This window comes from Mirounga leonina, unplaced genomic scaffold (assembly GCF_011800145.1).
Source record: "Mirounga leonina isolate KUSES-001 unplaced genomic scaffold, KU_Mleo_1.0 Mir_170, whole genome shotgun sequence".
Lineage (NCBI taxonomy): Eukaryota > Metazoa > Chordata > Mammalia > Carnivora > Phocidae > Mirounga > Mirounga leonina.
This window is the reverse complement of record NW_023270433.1, coordinates 12,884,077-12,894,306: the sequence shown is the minus strand read 5'-3', so window position 1 is coordinate 12,894,306 and position 10,230 is coordinate 12,884,077.

Genomic DNA, 10,230 nt, shown 5'->3' with positions numbered 1-10,230 from the left:
TCTCTTCATTTCCGTATCCTTGTATTGGACATGTCTATTTTGTAAGCAGCATGTGATTGGGTTTTATTCATTTTTTCATCCAATGTGTTCATGCTTACCTTTCTTTTTTTTTTTTTTTTAAAGACTTTATTTATTTATTTGACAGAGAGAGGCACAGCGAGAGAGGGAACACAAGCAGGGGGAGTGGGAGAGGGAGAAGCAGGCTTCCTGCCGAGCAGGGAGCCCGATGTGGGGCTCGATCCCAGGACCCTGAGATCATGACCTGAGCCGAAGGCAGACGCTTAACGACTGAGCCACCCAGGCGCCCCCATGCTTACCTTTCAATTGGAGTATTTAATCTGCTTACATTTAATATAATTGCTGACATATTTGGCTTTATGTCTCCCACCTTCCTGTTTGTTTTCTGTTTGTCCCACGTCTTCTCTGTTACTTTTGTCTCCTTTCTTGCTCTCTCTTGCCAACCTGAAAGTACATACCCAGCAAAAAAATACCCTTTGAAAACGAAAATGAAGCAGAGGTATTCCAGGCAAATAAAAAACATAATAATTCCTCTCCAGCTCACCCCCATCACAGGAATTAGGAAAAGATGGTTTTCAGGCAGGAGAAAATGGATCCCAGACAGTAACTTGGAGATGCAGGAAGAAATGAAGGCCAATGGAGAGAGAAAATATGTGGTTAATCTAAACCAATATTGTCTGTATAAAACAATAATAATATCCTCTTGTGGAATTTGAAATATATAAAGAATTAAAATACCAGATGGCACCAGATGACAATAGCATTAAGTCAGGAGGGGGTAAATGGAGTTTTAAGTGGCCTAAGGTTCCTGCATTTTCCTGCAAGTGGTAAGAGTACTAATTTATACTATCCTTTAATAAGTCAAGGATACATATTGTCATCTCTAGGGGAAGCACTAAAAGAATAGAAAACTGGTGAGTTAATAAAGAAATAACATGTATTAACAAAAAATACAAAATCAATCCAGAGTTAGGTGAGAAAGGAGAGAAAATAAATGTGTTTTTTAACTGAAAAATAAAGTAACACATAGAAGAAACTTCAGAGGTAATAAAAATCTTCTTAAATTGCGTGGGGAGCGCATAGCATTCACTTCAACATGATTCACATCCTTTACATATATTAGATAAATATTGCTTTTGTCTCTACACTACAGTTAATAAAAATAAATTTATTTATTTATAAAGATTTTATATATTTGTTTGTAGAGAGAGAGAGCACAAGCAGGAAGAGGGAGAGGGAGAAGCAGGCTTCCTGACGAGCAAGCAGCCTGATGCGGAACTTGATCTCAGTCCGCTGGGATCATGACCTGAGCCAAAGGCAGACACTTAACCGACTGAGCCACCCAGGCATCCCAGTAAAAATAAATTTAAAAAGCAAAGCAACTGGCAGAACCCTAGGCACATATAATAAGGTCTCATTTGTATATATATACACATAGGGAAAAAATAAAAGGAAACAGAAAATAGGTGGGACAAAGAGAAATATATACATGTATTTTTTCCTGTAGAGGAAAATTTCGAAGCCTATTTGCCAAAATGCAATCAGTGGACGTCTGTGGGGCTGGAGGGCCTGAATGCTGGGAGGAAACTGTCAATTGCTGCCTTATATGGTCTATCGAGTTTGCATATCTTTTTCAGTAAGCATATGTTACTTAAATAATTATAAACAGTCTGCAAATAGACGTCCATTCTGAAAAATAAATTTTAAATATGTAATGAGAATAGGACCTGGTGTACCTTGCAGACTGGCAGGCCAGCGACCAATCTGGTGCCTTCCCTGTCCGTGCGCTTAGGACTTGGGAGTTGAGCGACAGACCTTCTGTCGTGACCCGCCTCGCCCACACGGTGGCGCTGCGGGGCAGGCTCAGCAGCTCCCGGCAGGGGTGGGAGCGGTGGGGGGAGGGAGTGGGGTGATGTCGCGGCGGGGAGGGGGCGGCGCATCATCATGAACAGATTTATTTCTTCAGCATCCTGCCGACAGCTTTACCAGGTGGCATCCGGAGCGCTCGCACGCAACAAGTCAATCGCCCCCGTAGGTGGCTGCGGAGCATTCCGGCGCCAGCTGCCAGGCCATTTTCCACGCCGTGGTGCCACCCAGCCCATCTCGCGGCGCGTGTTAAATGCCCTGGTGTATCCCAGTGACAAGACTGGATTCCCAGAGCATGCCTGTGGGGCTCTCACAGGGCTTGTCAGATCATCTTTGGGGCCCAGCTCCAGAGGTAGTGAGGTCTAGGTCTCTGGAGGTGTGCAAGCCATACTGACCCACCTCACCTGTCGAGGGAGCTACACGAGGGTGGAGGGGATCTTGCCTTGGATGAGATGATCCTGGGTCTCTCTGGGCTAAGATTGGGTGTTTCCGATTTCTGTCTCTGAATTCTCCCACATGTAAATCTGAGCATATCACTGCCTGCTTAAGACATTCCATGGCTCCCCATTGCCCTCACGAGAAAGTCCAAGCTCCTAAGCCTGACTCCTGAGGTTGTTTACCATCACCACACGCCCCCCAAACCACCGCCACCAGGAGACACCCCGCTCCAGTACACTGAATCCTTCCATTCCCTCCCACCTGGCATGCTCTCTCATCTCTGAGCCTTCAGCAGGCTGTTCCCATTCACTCAAATACTTTTCCACCCTCCATTTTTTCTTGTCTGACTCTGATTCATCATCCTTCAGACCTATAGTTTAAATGTTGCCTCCTCTAGAAGCCCCTTGGATTCCTGCTGCCCACCTCCCCCCGCTTCTCTCTCCAAATACCACACTGGACTCTGATTGTGCATTTATTGTTTGCCTCCCCTCGTGGATGGTGGGACCCTTGAGGACAGAAGCCAGTCTACCTGGGTCATCACTGCTCTCCCATGGCTAGGATGGTATCTACTAGGTGCTCCGTAAATCACTGTTCATGGAATGTTCAAGAATGTGCATGGAATGGTGGGGGCCCCCTCCTTTTGCGGTGCCTGAGGAGTACGGCAAAGGCATTCTGTGGGCTGCAGATGGGAGGGACCAGGCCTAGTTGCAACAACTCATTCAGAGGAACTGCTGGGCTCCCCTTGGGCTCCTGGTGCCAGGCAAGAAAAACCACAATGGCTGGAAGCTGCCGGGGCCCCTCCCCAGCACGCAGTGTGTAGCTGGACACAGGCTGGCCTCAAGTTGCACCAAAGAAAGAGGTGGGTGAGTGGCTCAGCTCCACCCAGCTCTGCTCAGCATCCTCCCTGCACATGCGGTTCCTCCCAGACCCTGATGTCCAACCCACATGCCACGCTGACATTAGACATTTCCCCCAGAACACTCTCAGCACCCTAAACTCATTGAATCCATCACCTTCTCCAAATTGCTTCTCCTCCTGGTTCCTGACTCCCCACACGCCGCCCCTACCACTCACCCGTCCCCAGAGCCTAGTCTCTAATCAAGGACCCCACTATCTGCTTTGTCAGTCTCTCCAGGGTCCTGTGAGGACAGCCCTCCCTCCGCATCTGCCCCTCACCCTTCCCACACTGCACATTACAGCCAGACTTTCTTACTTTCAGTTCCTCAAACAAGCTGACTACTCTCTCCTCTTGACTTTGTGCTGACCCCTCAGCCTGGACACCCCCTTTTTTTTTTTTTTTTAATTTTATTTATTTATTCATGAGAGACAGAGAGAGAGAGGCAGAGGGAGAAGCAGGCTCCCAAGGAGCAGAGAGCCTGATGCGGGACTCGATCCCAGGACCCTGGGATCATGACCTGAGCTGAAGGCAGTCGCTTAACCAACTGAGCCACCTAGGCGCCCGAGGACACCCCCTTTCTATGTGGCAAACATGTCTGTGTCCCTCCAGTTCCTGCTTAGACACCCCTTCCTCCAGGAAGCCCTCCCAGGTCAGGTGCTCTTCCTTAGGGCTCCTGAGGTTACCTGGCCTTTCTCATCTCTGCCCGGGTCGCACTGTGTTGCCAAACCCGGGGGTCAGTGTTGTGTCCCCAGCTTGCTAGGCTGCTCAGCACCACCTGACCCAGTGGTCCTGTCCTCCTTGCCGAAACCCTTTCTCCCCTTGGCTCTCAGGTCCCCGCTCTCTGGGCCCTCCTCCTGCCCCCAGGCTGCTCCTTCTCAGTTCTCTTGACAAGCTCTTCCTCATCTCCCTGCCCCCTGGTGTTGGCGTGCCCCAGGACTCCTCTCTGCTCCACCTCCTCTCCTCTGATGCTGCCATCCAGGGGCAGGGCTTTAAATCCTAGCTGCATGCAGACAGCCCCAGGCGTCTGTCTCCACCCTTTCACCTGTTCCTCGCCTCTGCACTTGATGGCTAGTGCCCACCTCTAACTTAGCAAGTTTAGTCAAGCTCTCAGGTCAAACTCCCTTCCTCCAACCCACTCCTCTTCTAGAGCCCCATTCTCCTGGTTCGTGGAGCCCTAAGCCTTGCTGTCATCCTTCTCCCTTTTTATCCCCCCACATCTAATCCATCAGGAAGGCTCATGGCTACCTTCCAAACACACCCAAGTCCCACCCTTTCGCCCCCTCCACCCAACCACCTGGCCCAGTATCTCTTGTCGGGTCAAGTTCAATGACCTCCTGACCCATCTCCCCAGTTCAGCCCTGGCCCCCTTTGGTCTATTCCCAACCCAGCAGCCAACTGTGTAAGTCAGGTCACCCCCACTTCCCAGAACTTCCACAGGCGCCCCCCCCTTACTCGGAGTAAGAGCCAAGCCCTTCCCTGCCAAGGAGATCTTTGGGAGATGACCTGCTCTTCTACCACCTCAGTGCTGTTCTCTGAACATCCCCGCCTCTTGGCCTTTGCAATGGCTGTTCCCTCTGCCTTTGACACTCACACCCACCGTATCTGCACAGCTCCTCCCTCATTGTGGGCGGATCTCTGCTCAGAGAGCAGAACCTGACTCCCAGTACTCCCCAGCCCCTTCATTCTGCCTTACCACCTCCCCCACATACCGTATGTGTTTATGATGTCTCCTCCACTGGAATGTAAATCCGAGAGGGCAGGGGTTTTCTGTCTTGTGTTCCCTGCTCTCTTGTCAGTATCTGGCACGTAGACACGCTCCTTCGTTAGATGGTGGAGACTAAAAAGGCAGGGATATGGTTGTATTCACCACCACCACCACCAGAGTACTCAAGCCGCCATTACTGTTCGACAAGCACTGAATGAGCGGATGCGTGGGTGGATGGATGGAGGGAGGGAGGGAGGGAGGGAAGGATGGGTGAGTAGGGGGATGGGTGGATGGAGGGAGGGAGGAATGGATGGATGGATGAATAGGGGGATGGGTGGGGGGATGGGTGGATATGTGGACAGGTAGATGGAGGGATGGGTCAAGGCGTTGACGGGCAGGTGTTGTCCTGGGCCTGGCTCTGCAGGAGGAGGCAAGTCTGTGCATCTGGAACCCAGAGTCATTTAGGAGCCCTTGGGATGCTGAGGTCCCAGATCCTGACTGGCCCCTGTAGGACTCTCCAGGCCCCAGAGGATTTGCAATGCTTATTCTCAGCATCGAGGAGAAAGTACCCCAGGATGCCACACTGATCCAAATTTTAAGTTCTCGTGCCTTTTGACACAGCATTTCTGCTTCTGAGAATCTCTCCATCAGGAACGCTCGCACGGGTACACAGAAATAGGTATGTGTGCCGAGAAGGTCTGCTTGTAATCCTGCGACACAGGGACCAGGAGACAGGGACCGACACAGGGTTGTCCCTCGGTGGACCACTGCTGGCAAAGTATGAGAGTCCAGGAGGGTGCATCCGTGTGCTGAGGAGGGAAGATTCGGGGTTGAGTTGCTAAGTGACAGAAGAATAATTATATAGGATGTGCTATGTGTGGTGTGAGTAAACACATACTCCTGTGTGTGTGTGTGTGTGTGTGTGCGCGTATCTGTGTACGTGTCCATGTGCACAGGAAAGATGTTGGGCTCACACTCACCCACCTTCTAACTATGGTCACCCCTGGGTACACAGTGGGATTGGAAGGAAAATTTCCTTATTAGTCTATACTTTACCAACTTTCCTTTGAACAATAAGCTTGTATTCCTATGTCATCGGACACACATTTTTAAAGAAATTGTCCCACTGTATGTTTCAGCACTTGATTTGATGGCAGTTGGGTTGGGTGGGAAGGTGGGTAGATGGGTGAGTGGGTGAGTTCCCCCAGGGCGGTGGGTGTGGGATCTGTAACCAAGCACTGACCAAACCAACCTAGAAAGCCTCCCCTTGGTTTCCAAGGCTCACTTCTACCCAACTTTTTTTTTTTTAAAGATTTTTTATTTATTTATTTGACAGAGAGACACAGCGAGAGAGGGAACACAAGCAGGGGGAGTGGGAGAGGGAGAAGCAGGCTCCCCGCAGAGCAGGGAGCCCGATGCGGGACTCGATCCCAAGACCCTGGGATCATGACCTGAGCTGAAGGTAGTCGCTTAACCAACTGAGCCACCCAGGCGCCCTCTACCCAACTTTTGAGCACAATCTCCCAGTATTCCCAAACACATATAGCGGCGGGGGCGGGGGGGGGGGGGGGGGGGGGTGCCTGGATCAGCAAACTAAGGGCCAGATCCAAACCATCAGCTGTTTTTGTATAGCCCGTGGGCTAAGAATGCTTTTTACATTTGTAAATGGCTGGAAAGGAATCAAAAGAAGAATACTATTTCATGACCAAGAAAATTATGTGACAATCAAATTTCAGTGTCAACAAATAAAGTTTTATTGGAATAGAGCCACGCTCATTCATGTCTTCATCCTCTCTGGCTGCTTCTGAGCTCCAACGGTAGAGCTGAGAAAATGGAACGGCGACCAAATGGCCTGCAGAACCCCAAGTATTTACCGTCTGGGCCTTTACAGATAAAGCGTGCTGATCCTGATATCTTCTGTCCCAAGCAAATCAGTCGGCTAGGTGGCCCCACTACTTGGCCTTTGCTCTCCGGTCTGTGCACCCTCCATGCTCTCTCTCTCTCTCTCCCCCCACCACCTCCCCTTGTCTACCTGCTGGAAAACTAGCCATCCTGAAAGAGCCTTGCAAACCCACCTGTGACCAGTGGGGAGAGCTCCCTCTGCTGACCCCCTGCTTCTGGCTGATGCCCAGGTACGCCTGCCTCTGCACCCTCCCACCCCTATCCTGGTGGGGATCCTCAGGGGCATGGACTGATTCATTTCTGGGTCTCTGGCACTTGACACGGTCTCTGGCTCAAGTCGGCTGAATGGCACGAATTGCTGTCATGGCTTTGTGGGTAAAGTGCTTCCAGGCTTCATGATTTTTCCCCTGACTCACCACAAAACCTGAAAACTAGCCTGGAAGCATGGGGTGGGAGTGGAGGGTGAGGTTCAGGGGGAGTGCTGCGAGCTGAGCTCATGTGGGGGCGTTCTGATGATACAGGGGCTTCTCCTAAGGCACCATCACGCGGGGTGACCATGGCGAGCAAAGTAAGGCCAATCTGGAGTAGCAGCAGGATGGCACAGCATGACTCCATTGAGTGGGGACCTTACTTTGGAGTCAGAGGGAATTGACGGCCTGACAGAGAGCGAGTTCCCCATCCTGGGAGGTAAGCAAGCAGAGTTTGGATCAAGAATGTTATGGAGGAGATTCCTGCCCTCTCAGGGGGCTGCAGTTGGATGAGCCTCCAACCTGGGGCTCTTGGAAGCCTGGGGTTCTCTCAGGACGATGACCAGTCACTTTGGTCCCAGGCACAGGGCTGAGATCTGGGGGTTTGGGGAGAGGACGGAGAGCACTATCCTTGCCAGCTGCTGAAGATCCCCCTCACCTCATGCCAGACGTTTCTCAACCCTGTTGCCCACATGCAGGGCGTGCCGACATCGGCAGGCTTCCCGGACGGAGGGCGAGGCAGGCCCTGGGCTGCGGCAGCCGGGATTTCTCGATGGAGCCCCATGGTCCATCATGAAATGGATGGTTTCACAGAACCCTGGGGACCGTGACCGTCCCCATCCTCTCAGCCCCGGAAATCCCCGAACTCCCGGCATTGACTGAGAGCTCACCTCCTTCCGGGAAAGATCTGAGGCTCTTTGATGAGAATTCGGCCTCAAGTTTGTGCAGCCACGGCCCGTTGTGGGTGAGTCCTGGCCTCGGAGCCTGCGGTGGCCACCAGCGGCAAGTTACCAACCTTCCCCACAGGGCCACGGATGACTCGAATTTCTCACCCGGCCCCAGATTTTTGGGTCCCACTCCGGCCACTTCTTGGCCGTGTGAGGTCGATGAGCATTTCTGGCCCCTGAGTCCTGCTGTCCTCAGGACAGTGGTTAGGATTCTCGGAGAGCACATGGGAGCTCACCAGGGCCCCGTGCACCCCCGGGGCTGCCGTCATTGGAAGGAGCCCAGCCCCTCCTCCCCCAGTGGAGCAGACGACAGGGCCAGCCGGTGACGTGCCCTCATGCCCCACTGGCTGGCTCACGACTTGTCAAAAGTTGCCAACCCTCAATTCTGAGGTCTTTCAATGAGCCACAAAAGCAGAGCCACCCCTCTCCTTAAACCCAGGAGATGGTGAAGGACAGTTGCTCGGGGTGGGGGGGTGCCCAGGAGGGAAAGTAGAACCACCAAAGGCTGGTCTGTCCCATCTCTGAGCCTCCCTTGCCACCCCCACCCAGACACGCCCTAGGAGGCCCCACTGGGTGCTACAGTGGGGGCAAAGGGGGGCCTCCAGCCAGGACAACACGGCCACAAGTCCCAGCTCTGAGACTTGGTGTAGCCTCTCAGTGTTCCCATCTGTGAAATGGAACTCAGAAAACCTTCCTTGGAAAGTTGATGAGTGGGATGCAGAGAATGCCAGATTCATAGTAGGCGCATCTCCCCCAGGAGAAGACCCTCTGGTCTCCCTGCTGGGGCCCAGCCTTTTAATGAGAAGGGAGGACCAGTCCAGCCAGATACGCATTAAGAGACAGGGAGGCACACAGGAGTCTAGACGTGAGGTGCCCGGGCGCTCAGTGGGAGCTCCCAGATTGTGTGCTTGTAAATCAAGGCAGGAGGCAGTGGGGGGAAAGATAACCATTACAGCGGATGCTTGGTTCTTCCACAAAGATTTTGTCCCACGCATATTTATTGGGGGGTCTGCTTCCCTGGGCACTGTTCCAACTGCTGGGGGTACAGCACGGAGCCTACAAGTAAGCTGGGGCTAACAGACACTACACAAATATATAATATAGTGTCACATGGGATGCTAAGTGCCAGGAAGAAAACTCAAAGGTTGGGGGGCAGGGGTGGATAGAGAGTGATGAGAGGGGCAGGGGTAGGGCATGATATCTTAGAGAGGATGGTCAGGGAGGTGGCGTTTGACCAGAGACCTTATAGTAGGTGGGGTGAGGCTCTGGGGGAATCTCGGTCCAAGCAGAGGAAATGACCAGGCCTCAGGGGGAGAGTGGAAGGGCAATAAGAAAAGCCAGGCTGGGGGCACCTGCGTGGCTCAGTTGGTTAAGCGACTGCCTTCGGCTCAGGTCATGATCTCAGGGTCCTGGGATCGAGCCCCGCATCGGGCTCCCTGCTCGGTGGGAAGCCTGCTTCTCCCTCTCCCACTCCCCCTGCTTGTGTTGCCTCTCTCGCTGTGTCTCTCTCTGTCAATTAAATAAATAAAATTTAAAAAAATCTAAAAAAGGGAAAAAAAAAAAAAAAAAGCCAGGCTGGTGGGGCTGTAGAGGAAGGAGAGAGGGAGGGAGGGGCCCAGGAGGAGGGCTGGGAGAGGGCGAGGGGGCAGGAGGGAAGAGAGGGGAGGAAGAGAAGAGGTGAGGAAGGAGGAGTGCTTCCTCTGGCTCCTTTTTAAGTTCTATCTGCATTAACTCACTCTCCAGCCAGCCCTCCCGGGACTGCCCTTACCCTACAGCACAGACAAGGAAACTGAAGCTCTGAGAAATGGAATCACTTGCCCAGGGAAGCCCAGCTGGTAAATAGGGAGCTGGGATTTGGACCAGGCCGGCTTACCTGTCCTCGCCCTAGAAACCCAGCTGGGATGCTCCTGAGTGGACGCTGGCCACATCGGTTTGCGTTCCGGAAAGGGGCAATGCAGCGTCAGCTCAGAGACCCAGGAGGAGCCAGACATTGTGGGCTCCCCACGGGCTCCACTGGGGCTTGAACAGCAGGATTTAGCTAGAAAACCAGAACTCAGGGCCGAGAAGGACTTGAAAGCTCTCGTGGCCCCAAATGTGGGCTGTTCCGTACAGTAGCGTCACCTGCCCTTACGCCTTGCATCTGCCTGGCGAACTCCTCTTCATCCCTCCCAGTCCCGTTTGGCTGGCCCCTCCTCTGCAAAGGCTTTC